We start from the raw sequence: 12,638 nt of genomic DNA on the forward strand, positions 1-12,638 counted from the left end.
GTTACGTTCGTGTCAGGGTGGCCGAGCGGTCTAAGGCGCCAGACTCAAGGAGTGTTCCTTGCTCTGTTATCAGAGTGTTGAGTGTTCTGGTCCACGAATGTGGGCGTGGGTTCGAATCCCACTTCTGACTGGCACATTTTTACACATATTCGCATTTCTCACATAGGAGGTTTAAAAATTTCAATCTATCATTGAGGATGTTCGGTTCAAAATGAGTTTTAATTTTATAATTCATAATAAAAATATTAAATGAAAAATGTTTGGATAATGATATTTTGAACGTTGTTTGACTAAAGAAAATTTGAATCGCTAAGAAACCGTGAATAATCTCAAAAGATCAATGCATTTTCCTTTCAATATTAAAAAAATATCAGTTACGTTCGTGTCAGGATGGCCGAGCGGTCTAAGGCGCCAGACTCAAGGAGTGTTCCTTGCTCTGTTATCAGAGTGTTGCGTGTTCTGGTCCACGAATGTGGGCGTGGGTTCGAATCCCACTTCTGACTGGCACATTTTTTACACATATTCGCATTTCTGACATAGGAGGTTTAAAAATTTCAATCTATCATTGAGGGTGTTCGGTTCAAAACGAGTTTTAATTTTATAATTCATAATAAAAATATTAAATGAAAAATGTTTGGAAAATGTTATTTTGCACGTTGTTTAACAAATGAAAATTTGAATCGCTAAGAAACCGTGAATAAACTCAAAAAATCAATGCATTTTCTATTCAATATTAAAAAAATATCTGTTACTTTCGTGTCAGGATGGCCGAGCGGTCTAAGGCGCCAGACTCAAGGAGTGTTCCTTGCTCTGTTATCAGAGTGTTGAGTGTTCTGGTCCACGAATGTGGGCGTGGGTTCGAATCCCACTTCTGACTGGCACATTTTTTACACATATTCGCATTTCTCACATAGGAGGTTTAAAAATTTCAATATATCATTGAGGGTGTTCGGTTCAAAACGAGTTTTAATTTTATAATTCATAATAAAAATATTAAATGAAAAATGTTTGGATAATGATATTTTGCACGTTGTTTAACTAAAGAAAATTTGAATCGCTAAGACACCGTGAATAATCTCAAAAGATCAATGCATTTTCTATTAAAAAAATATCAGTTACGTTCGTGTCAGGATGGCCGAGCGGTCTAAGGCGCCAGACTCAAGGAGTGTTCCTTGCTCTGTTATCAGAGTGTTGAGTGTTCTGGTCCACGAATGTGGGCGTGGGTTCGAATCCCACTTCTGACTGGCACATTTTTTACACATATTCGCATTTCTCACATAGGAGGTTTAAAAATTTCAATCTATCATTGAGGGTGTTCGGTTCAAAACGAGTTTTAATTTTATAATTCATAATAAAAATATTAAATGAAAATTGTTTGGATAATGATATTTTGCACGTTGTTTAACTAAAGAAAATTTGAATCGCTAAGAAACCGTGAATAATCTCAAAAGATCAATGCATTTTCTATTCAATATTAAAAAAATATCTGTTACGTTCGTGTCAGGATAGCCGAGCGGTCTAAGGCGCCAGACTCAAGGAGTGTTCCTTGCTCTGTTATCAGAGTGTTGAGTGTTCTGGTCCTTGAATGTGGGCGTGGGTTCGAATCCCACTTCTGACTGGCACATTTTTTACACATATTCGCATTTCTCACATAGGATGTTTAAAATTTTCAATCTATCATTGAGGGTGTTCGGTTCAAAACGAGTTTTAATTTTATAATTCATAATAAAAATATTAAATGAAAAATGTTTGGATAATGATATTTTGCACGTTGTTTAACAAAAGAAAATTTGAATTACTAAGAAACAGTGAATAAACTCAAAAGATCAATGCATTTTCTATTCAATATTAAAAAAATATCAGTTACGTTCGTTTTAGGATTGCCGAGCGGTCTCAGGCGCCAGACTCAAGGAGTGTTCCTTGCTCTGTTAGCAAAGTGTTGAGTGTTCTGGTCCACGAATGTGGGCGTGGGTTCGAATCCCACTTCTGACTGGCACATTTTTCACACATATTCGCATTTCTCACATAGGAGGTTTAAAAATTTCAATCTATTATTGAGGGTGTTCGGTTCAAAACGAGTTTTAATTTTATAATTCATAATAAAAATATTAAATGAAAAATGTTTGGATAATGATATTTTGCACGTTGTTTAACTAAAGAAAATTTGAATCGCTAAGAAACCGTGAATAATCTCAAAAGATCAATGCATTTTCTATTCAATATTAAAAAAATATCAGTTACGTTCGTGTCAGGATGGCCGAGCGGTCTAAGGCGCCAGACTCAAGGAGTGTTCCTTGCTCTGTTATCAGAGTGTTGAGTGTTCTGGTCCACGAATGTGGGCGTGGGTTCGAATCCCACTTCTGACTGGCACATTTTTTACACATATTCAGAATTCTCACATAGGAGGTTTAAAAATTTCAATCTATCATTGAGGGTGTTCGGTTCAAAACGAGTTTTAATTTTATAATTCATAATAAAAATATTAAATGAAAAATGTTTGGATAATGATATTTTGCACGTTGTTTGACTAAAGAAAATTTGAATCGCTAAGAAACCGTGAATAATCTCAAAAGATCAATGCATTTTCCTTTCAATATTAAAAAAATATCAGTTACGTTCGTGTCAGGATGGCCGAGCGGTCTAAGGCGCCAGACTCAAGGAGTGTTCCTTGCTCTGTTATCAGAGTGTTGCGTGTTCTGGGCCACGAATGTGGGCGTGGGTTCGAATCCCACTTCTGACTGGCACATTTTTTACACATATTCGCATTTCTGACATAGGAGGTTTAAAAATTTCAATCTATCATTGAGGGTGTTCGGTTCAAAACGAGTTTTAATTTTATAATTCATAATAAAAATATTAAATGAAAAATGTTTGGAAAATGATATTTTGCACGTTGTTTAACAAAAGAAAATTTGAATCGCTAAGAAACCGTGAATAAACTCAAAAGATCAATGCATTTTCTATTCAATATTAAAAAAATATCAGTTACTTTCGTCTCAGGATGGCCGAGCGGTCTAAGGTGCCAGACTCAAGGAGTGTACCTTGCTCTGTTATCAGAGTGTTGAGTGTTCTGGTCCACGAATGTGGGCGTGGGTTCGAATCCCACTTCTGACTGGCACATTTTTTACACATATTCGCATTTCTCACATAGGAGGTTTAAAAATTTCAATATATCATTGAGGGTGTTCGGTTCAAAACGAGTTTTAATTTTATAATTCATAATAAAAATATTAAATGAAAAATGTTTGGATAATGATATTTTGCACGTTGTTTAACTAAAGAAAATTTGAATCGCTAAGAAACCGTGAATAATCTCAAAATATCAATCCATTTTCTATTAAAAAAATATCAGTTACGTTCGTGTCAGGATGGCCGAGCGGTCTAAGGCGCCAGACTCAAGGAGTGTTCCTTGCTCTGTTATCAGAGTGTTGAGTGTTCTGGTCCACGAATGTGGGCGTGGGTTCGAATCCCACTTCTGACTGGCACATTTTTTACACATATTCGCATTTCTCACATAGGAGGTTTAAAAATTTCAATCTATCATTGAGGGTGTTCGGTTCAAAACGAGTTTTAATTTTATAATTCATAATAAAAATATTAAATGAAAATTGTTTGGATAATGATATTTTGCACGTTGTTTAACTAAAGAAAATTTGAATCGCTAAGAAACCGTGAATAATCTCAAAAGATCAATGCATTTTCTATTCAATATTAAAAAAATATCTGTTACGTTCGTGTCAGGATGGCCGAGCGGTCTAAGGCGCCAGACTCAAGGAGTGTTCCTTGCTCTGTTATCAGAGTGTTGAGTGTTCTGGTCCTTGAATGTGGGCGTGGGTTCGAATCCCACTTCTGACTGGCACATTTTTTACACATATTCGCATTTCTCACATAGGATGTTTAAAAATTTCAATCTATTATTGAGGGTGTTCGGTTCAAAACGAGTTTTAATTTTATAATTCATAATAAAAATATTAAATGAAAATTGTTTGGATAATGATATTTTGCACGTTGTTTAACTAAAGAAAATTTGAATCGCTTAGAAACCGTGAATAATCTCAAAAGATCAATGCATTTTCTATTCAATATTAAAAATATATCAGTTACGATCGTGTCAGGATGGCCGAGCGGTCTAAGGCGCCAGACTCAAGGAGTGTTCCTTGCTCTGTTATCAGAGTGTTGAGTGTTCTGGTCCACGAATGTGGGCGTGGGTTTGAATCCCACTTCTGACTGGCGCATTTTTTACACATATTCGCATTTCTCACATAGGAGGTTTAAAAATTTCAATCTATCATTGAGGGTGTTCGGTTCAAAACGAGTTTTAATTTAATAATTCATAATAAAAATATTAAATGAAAATTGTTTGGATAATGATATTTTGCACGTTGTTTAACTAAAGAAAATTTGAATCGATAAGAAACCGTGAATAATCTCAAAAGGTCAATGCATTTTCTATTCAATATTAAAAAAATATCAGTTACGTTCGTGTCAGGATGGCCGAGCGGTCTAAGGCGCCAGACTCAAGGAGTGTTCCTTGCTCTGTTATCAGAGTGTTGAGTGTTCTGGTCCACGAATGTGGGCGTGGGTTCGAATCCCACTTCTGACTGGCACATTTTTACACATATTCGCATTTCTCACATAGGAGGTTTAAAAATTTCAATCTATCATTGAGGATGTTCGGTTCAAAATGAGTTTTAATTTTATAATTCATAATAAAAATATTAAATGAAAAATGTTTGGATAATGATATTTTGAACGTTGTTTGACTAAAGAAAATTTGAATCGCTAAGAAACCGTGAATAATCTCAAAAGATCAATGCATTTTCCTTTCAATATTAAAAAAATATCAGTTACGTTCGTGTCAGGATGGCCGAGCGGTCTAAGGCGCCAGACTCAAGGAGTGTTCCTTGCTCTGTTATCAGAGTGTTGCGTGTTCTGGTCCACGAATGTGGGCGTGGGTTCGAATCCCACTTCTGACTGGCACATTTTTTACACATATTCGCATTTCTGACATAGGAGGTTTAAAAATTTCAATCTATCATTGAGGGTGTTCGGTTCAAAACGAGTTTTAATTTTATAATTCATAATAAAAATATTAAATGAAAAATGTTTGGAAAATGTTATTTTGCACGTTGTTTAACAAATGAAAATTTGAATCGCTAAGAAACCGTGAATAAACTCAAAAAATCAATGCATTTTCTATTCAATATTAAAAAAATATCAGTTACTTTCGTGTCAGGATGGCCGAGCGGTCTAAGGCGCCAGACTCAAGGAGTGTTCCTTGCTCTGTTATCAGAGTGTTGAGTGTTCTGGTCCACGAATGTGGGCGTGGGTTCGAATCCCACTTCTGACTGGCACATTTTTTACACATATTCGCATTTCTCACATAGGAGGTTTAAAAATTTCAATATATCATTGAGGGTGTTCGGTTCAAAACGAGTTTTAATTTTATAATTCATAATAAAAATATTAAATGAAAAATGTTTGGATAATGATATTTTGCACGTTGTTTAACTAAAGAAAATTTGAATCGCTAAGAAACCGTGAATAATCTCAAAAGATCAATGCATTTTCTATTAAAAAAATATCAGTTACGTTCGTGTCAGGATGGCCGAGCGGTCTAAGGCGCCAGACTCAAGGAGTGTTCCTTGCTCTGTTATCAGAGTGTTGAGTGTTCTGGTCCACGAATGTGGGCGTGGGTTCGAATCCCACTTCTGACTGGCACATTTTTTACACATATTCGCATTTCTCACATAGGAGGTTTAAAAATTTCAATCTATCATTGAGGGTGTTCGGTTCAAAACGAGTTTTAATTTTATAATTCATAATAAAAATATTAAATGAAAATTGTTTGGATAATGATATTTTGCACGTTGTTTAACTAAAGAAAATTTGAATCGCTAAGAAACCGTGAATAATCTCAAAAGATCAATGCATTTTCTATTCAATATTAAAAAAATATCTGTTACGTTCGTGTCAGGATAGCCGAGCGGTCTAAGGCGCCAGACTCAAGGAGTGTTCCTTGCTCTGTTATCAGAGTGTTGAGTGTTCTGGTCCTTGAATGTGGGCGTGGGTTCGAATCCCACTTCTGACTGGCACATTTTTTACACATATTCGCATTTCTCACATAGGATGTTTAAAATTTTCAATCTATCATTGAGGGTGTTCGGTTCAAAACGAGTTTTAATTTTATAATTCATAATAAAAATATTAAATGAAAAATGTTTGGATAATGATATTTTGCACGTTGTTTAACTAAAGAAAATTTGAATCGCTAAGAAACCGTGAATAAACTCAAAAGATCAATGCATTTTCTATTCAATATTAAAAAAATATCAGTTACTTTCGTCTCAGGATGGCCGAGCGGTCTAAGGCGCCAGACTCAAGGAGTGTTCCTTGCTCTGTTATCAGAGTGTTGAGTGTTCTGGTCCACGAATGTGGGCGTGGGTTCGAATCCCACTTCTGACTGGCACATTTTTTACACATATTCAGATTTCTCACATAGGAGGTTTAAAAATTTCAATCTATCATTGAGGGTGTTCGGTTCAAAACGAGTTTTAATTTTATAATTCATAATAAAAATATTAAATGAAAAATGTTTGGATAATGATATTTTGCACGTTGTTTGACTAAAGAAAATTTGAATCGCTAAGAAACCGTGAATAATCTCAAAAGATCAATGCATTTTCCTTTCAATATTAAAAAAATATCAGTTACGTTCGTGTCAGGATGGCCGAGCGGTCTAAGGCGCCAGACTCAAGGAGTGTTCCTTGCTCTGTTATCAGAGTGTTGCGTGTTCTGGTCCACGAATGTGGGCGTGGGTTCGAATCCCACTTCTGACTGGCACATTTTTTACACATATTCGCATTTCTGACATAGGAGGTTTAAAAATTTCAATCTATCATTGAGGGTGTTCGGTTCAGAACGAGTTTTAATTTTATAATTCATAATAAAAATATTAAATGAAAAATGTTTGGATAATGATATTTTGCACGTTGTTTAACAAAAGAAAATTTGAATCGCTAAGAAACCGTGAATAAACTCAAAAGATCAATGCATTTTCTATTCAATATTAAAAAAATATCAGTTACTTTCGTGTCAGGATGGCCGAGCGGTCTAAGGCGCCAGACTCAAGGAGTGTTCCTTGCTCTGTTATCAGAGTGTTGAGTGTTCTGGTCCACGAATGTGGGCGTGGGTTCGAATCCCACTTCTGACTGGCACATTTTTTACACATATTCGCATTTCTCACATAGGAGGTTTAAAAATTTCAATATATCATTGAGGGTGTTCGGTTCAAAACGAGTTTTAATTTTATAATTCATAATAAAAATATTAAATGAAAAATGTTTGGATAATGATATTTTGCACGTTGTTTAACTAAAGAAAATTTGAATCGCTAAGAAACCGTGAATAATCTCAAAATATCAATCCATTTTCTATTAAAAAAATATCAGTTACGTTCGTGTCAGGATGGCCGAGCGGTCTAAGGCGCCAGTCTCAAGGAGTGTTCCTTGCTCTGTTATCAGAGTGTTGAGTGTTCTGGTCCACGAATGTGGGCGTGGGTTCGAGTCCCACTTCTGACTGGCACATTTTTTACACATATTCGCATTTCTCACATAGGAGGTTTAAAAATTTCAATCTATCATTGAGGGTGTTCGGTTTAAAACGAGTTTTAATTTTATAATTCATAATAAAAATATTAAATGAAAAATGTTTGGATAATGATATTTTGCACGTTGTTTAACTAAAGAAAATTTGAATCGCTAAGAAACCGTGAATAATCTCAAAAGATCAATGCATTTTCTATTCAATATTAAAAAAAATATCAGTTACGTTCGTGTCAGGATGGCCGAGCGGTCTAAGGCGCCAGATTCAAGGAGTGTTCCTTGCTCTGTTATCAGAGTGTTGAGTGTTCTGGTCCACGAATGTGGGCGTGGGTTCGAATTCCACTTCTGACTGGCACATTTTTTACACATATTCGCATTTCTCACATAGGAGGTTTAAAAAATTCAATCCATCATTGAGGGTGTTCGGTTCAAAACGAGTTTTAATTTTATAATTTATAATAAAAATATTAAATGAAAAATGTTTGGATAATGATTTTTTGCATGTTGTTTAACTAAAGAAAATTTGAATCGCTAAGAAACCGTGAATAATCTCAAAAGATCAATGCATTTTCTGTTCAATATTAAAAAAATATCAGTTACGTTCGTGTCAGGATGGCCGAACGGTCTAAGGCGCCTGACTCAAGTAGTGTTCCTTGCTCTGTTATCAGAGTGTTGAGTGTTCTGGTCAACGAATGTGGGCGTGGGTTCGAATCCCACTTCTGGCTGGCACATTTTTTACACATATTCGCATTTCTCACATAGGAGGTTTAAAAATTTCAATCTATCATTGAGGGTGTTCGGTTCAAAACGAGTTTTAATTTTATAATTCATAATAAAAATATTAAATGAAAAATGTTTGGATAATGATATTTTGCACGTTGTTTAACTAAAGAAAATTTGAATCGCTAAGAAACCGTGAATAATCTCAAAAGATCAATGCATTTTCTATTCAATATTAAAAAAAATATCAGTTACGTACGTGTCAGGATGGCCGAGCGGTCTAAGGCGCCAGACTCAAGGACTGTTCCTTGCTCTATTATCAGAGTGTTGAGTGTTCTGGTCCACGAATGTGGGCGTGGGTTCGAATCCCACTTCTGACTGGCACATTTTTTACACATATTCGCATTTCTCACATAGGAGGTTTAAAAATTTCAATCCATCATTGAGGGTGTTCGGTTCAAAACGAGTTTTAATTTCAGAATTCATAATAAAAATATTAAATGAAAAATGTTTGGATAATGATATTTTGCACGTTGTTTAACTAAAGAAAATTTGAATTGCTAAGAAACCGTGAATAATCTCAAATGATCAATGCATTTTCTATTCAATATTAAAAAAAATATCAGTTACGTTCGTGTCAGGATGGCCGAGCGGTCTAAGGCGCCAGACTCAAGGAGTGTTCCTTGCTCTGTTATCAGAGTGTTGAGTGTTCTGGTCCACGAATGTGGGCGTGGGTTCGAATCCCACTTCTGACTGGCACATTTTTTACACATATTCGCATTTCTCACATAGGAGGTTTAAAAATTTCAATCCATCATTGAGGGTGTTCGGTTCAAAACGAGTTTTAATTTTATAATTCATAATAAAAATATTAAATGAAAAATGTTTGGATAATGATATTTTGCACGTTGTTTAACTAAAGAAAATTTGAATCGCTAAGAAACCGTGAATAATCTCAAATGATCAATGCATTTTCTATTCAATATTAAAAAAATATCAGTTACGTTCGTGTCAGGATGGCCGAGCGGTCTAAGGCGCCAGACTCAAGGAGTGTTCATTGCTCTGTTATCAGAGTGTTGAGTGTTCTGGTCCACGAATGTGGGCGTGGGTTCGAGTCCCACTTCTGACTGGCACATTTTTTACACATATTCGCATTTCTCACATAGGAGGTTTAAAAATTTCAATCCATCATTGAGGGTGTTCGGTTCAAAACGAGTTTTAATTTTATAATTCATAATAAAAATATTAAATGAAAAATGTTTGGATAATGATATTTTGCACGTTGTTTAACTAAAGAAAATTTGAATTGCTAAGAAACCGTGAATAATCTCAAATGATCAATGCATTTTCTATTCAATATTAAAAAAAATATCAGTTACGTTCGTGTCAGGATGGCCGAGCGGTCTAAGGCGCCAGACTCAAGGAGTGTTCCTTGCTCTGTTATCAGAGTGTTGAGTGTTCTGGTCCACGAATGTGGGCGTGGGTTCGAATCCCACTTCTGACTGGCACATTTTTTACACATATTCGCATTTCTCACATAGGAGGTTTAAAAATTTCAATCCATCATTGAGGGTGTTCGGTTCAATACGAGTTTTAATTTTATAATTCATAATAAAAATATTAAATGAAAAATGTTTGGATAATGATATTTTGCACGTTGTTTAACTAAAGAAAATTTGAATAGCTAAGAAACCGTGAATAATCTCAAATGATCAATGCATTTTCTATTCAATATTAAAAAAATATCAGTTACGTTCGTGTCAGGATGGCCGAGCGGTCTAAGGCGCCAGACTCAAGGAGTGTTCATTGCTCTGTTATCAGAGTGTTGAGTGTTCTGGTCCACGAATGTGGGCGAGGGTTCGAATCCCACTTCTGACTGGCACATTTTTTACACATATTCGCATTTCTCACATAGGAGGTTTAAAAATTTCAATCCATCATTGAGGGTGTTCAGTTCAAAACGAGTTTAAATTTTATAATTCATAATAAAAATATTAAATGAAAAATGTTTGGATAATGATATTTTGCACGTTGTTTAACTAAAGAAAATTTGAATCGCTAAGAAACCGTGAATAATCTCAAAAGATCAATGCATTTTCTATTCAATATTAAAAAAAATATCAGTCACGTTCGTGTCAGGATGGCCGAGCGGTCTAAGGCGCCAGACTCAAGGAGTGTTCCTTGCTCTGTTATCAGAGTGTTGAGTGTTCTGGTCCACGAATGTGGGCGTGGGTTCGAATCCCTTTTCAGACTTTCACATTTCTTACACATATTCGCATTTCTCACATAGGAGGATTAAAAATTTCAATCCATCATTGAGGGTGTTCGGTTCAAAACGAGTTTTAATTTTATAATTCATAATAAAAATATTAAATGAAAAATATTCGGATAATGATATTTTGCACGTTGTTTAACTAAAGAAAATTTGAATCGCTAAGAAACCGTGAATAATCTCAAATGATCAATGCATTTTCTATTCAATATTAAAAAAAATATCAGTTACGTTCGTGTCAGGATGGCCGAGCGGTCTAAGGCGCCAGACTCAAGGAGTGTTCCTTGCTCTGTTATCAGAGTGTTGAGTGTTCTGGTCCACGAATGTGGGCGTGGGTTCGAATCCCACTTCTGACTGGCACATTTCTTACACATATTCGCATTTCTCACATAGGAGGTTTAAAAATTTCAATCTATCATTGAGGGTGTTCGGTTCAAAACGAGTTTTAATTTTATAATTCATAATAAAAATATTAAATGAAAAATATTTGGATAATGATATTTTGCACGTTGTTTAACTAAAGAAAATTTGAATCGCTAAGAAACCGTGAATAATCTCAAATGATCAATGCATTTTCTATTCAATATTAAAAAAATATCAGTTACGTTCGTGTCAGGATGGCCGAGCGGTCTAAGGCGCCAGACTCAAGGAGTGTTCATTGCTCTGTTATCAGAGTGTTGAGTGTTCTGGTCCACGAATGTGGGCGTGGGTTCGAATCCCACTTCTGACTGGCACATTTTTTACACATATTCGCATTTCTCACATAGGAGGTTTAAAAATTTCAATCCATCATTGAGGGTGTTCGGTTCAAAACGAGTTTTAATTTTATAATTCATAATAAAAATATTAAATGAAAAATGTTTGGATAATGATATTTTGCACGTTGTTTAACTAAAGAAAATTTGAATCGCTAAGAAACCGTGAATAATCTCAAAAGATCAATGCATTTTCTATTCAATATTAAAAAAAATATCAGTTACGTTCGTGTCAGGATGGCCGAGCGGTCTAAGGCGCCAGACTCAAGGAGTGTTCCTTGCTCTGTTATCAGAGTGTTGAGTGTTCTGGTCCACGAATGTGGGCGTGGGTTCGAATCCCACTTCTGACTGGCACATTTTTTCACATATTCGCATTTCTCACATAGGAGGTTTAAAAATTTCAATCCATCATTGAGGGTGTTCGGTTCAAAACGAGTTTTAATTTTATAATTCATAATAAAAATATTAAATGAAAAATATTTGGATAATGATATTTTGCACGTTGTTTAACTAAAGAAAATTTGAATCGCTAAGAAACCGTGAATAATCTCAAATGATCAATGCATTTTCTTTTCAATATTAAAAAAAATATCAGTTACGTTCGTGTCAGAATGGCCGAGCGGTCTAAGGCGCCAGACTCAAGGAGTGTTCCTTGCTCTGTTATCAGAGTGTTGAGTGTTCTGGTCCACGAATGTGGGCGTGGGTTCGAATCCCACTTCAGACTGGCACATTTCTTACACATATTCGCATTTCTCACATAGGAGGATTAAAAATTTCAATCCATCATTGAGGGTGTTCGGTTCAAAACGAGTTTTAATTTTATAATTCATAATAAAAATATTAAATGAAAAATATTTGGATAATGATATTTTGCACGTTGTTTAACTAAAGAAAATTTGAATCGCTAAGAAACCGTGAATAATCTCAAATGATCAATGCATTTTCTATTCAATATTAAAAAAAATATCAGTTACGTTCGTGTCAGGATGGCCGAGCGGTCTAAGGCGCCAGACTCAAGGAGTGTTCCTTGCTCTGTTATCAGAGTGTTGAGTGTTCTGGTCCACGAATGTGGGCGTGGGTTCGAATCCCACTTCTGACTGGCACATTTCTTACACATATTCGCATTTCTCACATAGGAGGTTTAAAAATTTCAATCTATCATTGAGGGTGTTCGGTTCAAAACGAGTTTTAATTTTATAATTCATAATAAAAATATTAAATGAAAAATATTTGGATAATGATATTTTGCACGTTGTTTAACTAAAGAAAATTTGAATCGCTAAGAAA

The 12,638-nt window shown here is 35.2% G+C and overlaps 21 non-coding genes across 21 annotated transcripts; all 21 read left to right on the plus strand.

Moving 5' to 3' along the window:
* The first annotated feature begins 11 nt into the window (after positions 1 to 11).
* TRNAL-CAA (transfer RNA leucine (anticodon CAA)) lies at positions 12 to 130 on the plus strand. Its single transcript has 2 exons — positions 12 to 49; positions 85 to 130. It is a non-coding gene; the product is annotated as a tRNA-Leu (tRNA).
* A 254-nt stretch (positions 131 to 384) lies between these two features.
* On the plus strand, positions 385 to 503 carry TRNAL-CAA (transfer RNA leucine (anticodon CAA)). The gene is made up of 2 exons: positions 385 to 422; positions 458 to 503. It is a non-coding gene; the product is annotated as a tRNA-Leu (tRNA).
* Positions 504 to 758: 255 nt separating this feature from the next.
* On the plus strand, positions 759 to 877 carry TRNAL-CAA (transfer RNA leucine (anticodon CAA)). The gene is made up of 2 exons: positions 759 to 796; positions 832 to 877. It is a non-coding gene; the product is annotated as a tRNA-Leu (tRNA).
* Positions 878 to 1,125: 248 nt separating this feature from the next.
* Positions 1,126 to 1,244, plus strand: TRNAL-CAA (transfer RNA leucine (anticodon CAA)). Its single transcript has 2 exons — positions 1,126 to 1,163; positions 1,199 to 1,244. It is a non-coding gene; the product is annotated as a tRNA-Leu (tRNA).
* Positions 1,245 to 2,247: 1,003 nt separating this feature from the next.
* Positions 2,248 to 2,366, plus strand: TRNAL-CAA (transfer RNA leucine (anticodon CAA)). Its single transcript has 2 exons — positions 2,248 to 2,285; positions 2,321 to 2,366. It is a non-coding gene; the product is annotated as a tRNA-Leu (tRNA).
* A 255-nt stretch (positions 2,367 to 2,621) lies between these two features.
* Positions 2,622 to 2,740, plus strand: TRNAL-CAA (transfer RNA leucine (anticodon CAA)). The gene is made up of 2 exons: positions 2,622 to 2,659; positions 2,695 to 2,740. It is a non-coding gene; the product is annotated as a tRNA-Leu (tRNA).
* A 622-nt stretch (positions 2,741 to 3,362) lies between these two features.
* TRNAL-CAA (transfer RNA leucine (anticodon CAA)) lies at positions 3,363 to 3,481 on the plus strand. The gene is made up of 2 exons: positions 3,363 to 3,400; positions 3,436 to 3,481. It is a non-coding gene; the product is annotated as a tRNA-Leu (tRNA).
* A 1,003-nt stretch (positions 3,482 to 4,484) lies between these two features.
* On the plus strand, positions 4,485 to 4,603 carry TRNAL-CAA (transfer RNA leucine (anticodon CAA)). Its single transcript has 2 exons — positions 4,485 to 4,522; positions 4,558 to 4,603. It is a non-coding gene; the product is annotated as a tRNA-Leu (tRNA).
* Positions 4,604 to 4,857: 254 nt separating this feature from the next.
* On the plus strand, positions 4,858 to 4,976 carry TRNAL-CAA (transfer RNA leucine (anticodon CAA)). Its single transcript has 2 exons — positions 4,858 to 4,895; positions 4,931 to 4,976. It is a non-coding gene; the product is annotated as a tRNA-Leu (tRNA).
* Positions 4,977 to 5,231: 255 nt separating this feature from the next.
* Positions 5,232 to 5,350, plus strand: TRNAL-CAA (transfer RNA leucine (anticodon CAA)). Its single transcript has 2 exons — positions 5,232 to 5,269; positions 5,305 to 5,350. It is a non-coding gene; the product is annotated as a tRNA-Leu (tRNA).
* A 248-nt stretch (positions 5,351 to 5,598) lies between these two features.
* TRNAL-CAA (transfer RNA leucine (anticodon CAA)) lies at positions 5,599 to 5,717 on the plus strand. The gene is made up of 2 exons: positions 5,599 to 5,636; positions 5,672 to 5,717. It is a non-coding gene; the product is annotated as a tRNA-Leu (tRNA).
* A 1,003-nt stretch (positions 5,718 to 6,720) lies between these two features.
* TRNAL-CAA (transfer RNA leucine (anticodon CAA)) lies at positions 6,721 to 6,839 on the plus strand. Its single transcript has 2 exons — positions 6,721 to 6,758; positions 6,794 to 6,839. It is a non-coding gene; the product is annotated as a tRNA-Leu (tRNA).
* Positions 6,840 to 7,094: 255 nt separating this feature from the next.
* On the plus strand, positions 7,095 to 7,213 carry TRNAL-CAA (transfer RNA leucine (anticodon CAA)). The gene is made up of 2 exons: positions 7,095 to 7,132; positions 7,168 to 7,213. It is a non-coding gene; the product is annotated as a tRNA-Leu (tRNA).
* A 1,372-nt stretch (positions 7,214 to 8,585) lies between these two features.
* On the plus strand, positions 8,586 to 8,704 carry TRNAL-CAA (transfer RNA leucine (anticodon CAA)). The gene is made up of 2 exons: positions 8,586 to 8,623; positions 8,659 to 8,704. It is a non-coding gene; the product is annotated as a tRNA-Leu (tRNA).
* Positions 8,705 to 8,960: 256 nt separating this feature from the next.
* Positions 8,961 to 9,079, plus strand: TRNAL-CAA (transfer RNA leucine (anticodon CAA)). The gene is made up of 2 exons: positions 8,961 to 8,998; positions 9,034 to 9,079. It is a non-coding gene; the product is annotated as a tRNA-Leu (tRNA).
* A 255-nt stretch (positions 9,080 to 9,334) lies between these two features.
* TRNAL-CAA (transfer RNA leucine (anticodon CAA)) lies at positions 9,335 to 9,453 on the plus strand. The gene is made up of 2 exons: positions 9,335 to 9,372; positions 9,408 to 9,453. It is a non-coding gene; the product is annotated as a tRNA-Leu (tRNA).
* A 256-nt stretch (positions 9,454 to 9,709) lies between these two features.
* TRNAL-CAA (transfer RNA leucine (anticodon CAA)) lies at positions 9,710 to 9,828 on the plus strand. The gene is made up of 2 exons: positions 9,710 to 9,747; positions 9,783 to 9,828. It is a non-coding gene; the product is annotated as a tRNA-Leu (tRNA).
* A 1,005-nt stretch (positions 9,829 to 10,833) lies between these two features.
* TRNAL-CAA (transfer RNA leucine (anticodon CAA)) lies at positions 10,834 to 10,952 on the plus strand. Its single transcript has 2 exons — positions 10,834 to 10,871; positions 10,907 to 10,952. It is a non-coding gene; the product is annotated as a tRNA-Leu (tRNA).
* Positions 10,953 to 11,207: 255 nt separating this feature from the next.
* On the plus strand, positions 11,208 to 11,326 carry TRNAL-CAA (transfer RNA leucine (anticodon CAA)). Its single transcript has 2 exons — positions 11,208 to 11,245; positions 11,281 to 11,326. It is a non-coding gene; the product is annotated as a tRNA-Leu (tRNA).
* A 256-nt stretch (positions 11,327 to 11,582) lies between these two features.
* On the plus strand, positions 11,583 to 11,701 carry TRNAL-CAA (transfer RNA leucine (anticodon CAA)). Its single transcript has 2 exons — positions 11,583 to 11,620; positions 11,656 to 11,701. It is a non-coding gene; the product is annotated as a tRNA-Leu (tRNA).
* Positions 11,702 to 12,331: 630 nt separating this feature from the next.
* TRNAL-CAA (transfer RNA leucine (anticodon CAA)) lies at positions 12,332 to 12,450 on the plus strand. The gene is made up of 2 exons: positions 12,332 to 12,369; positions 12,405 to 12,450. It is a non-coding gene; the product is annotated as a tRNA-Leu (tRNA).
* Positions 12,451 to 12,638: the final 188 nt, after the last annotated feature.

This window comes from Parasteatoda tepidariorum, chromosome 9, assembly GCF_982258835.1.
Source record: "Parasteatoda tepidariorum strain Cologne lab strain chromosome 9, Ptep-v5.0, whole genome shotgun sequence".
Classification (NCBI taxonomy): domain Eukaryota; kingdom Metazoa; phylum Arthropoda; class Arachnida; order Araneae; family Theridiidae; genus Parasteatoda; species Parasteatoda tepidariorum.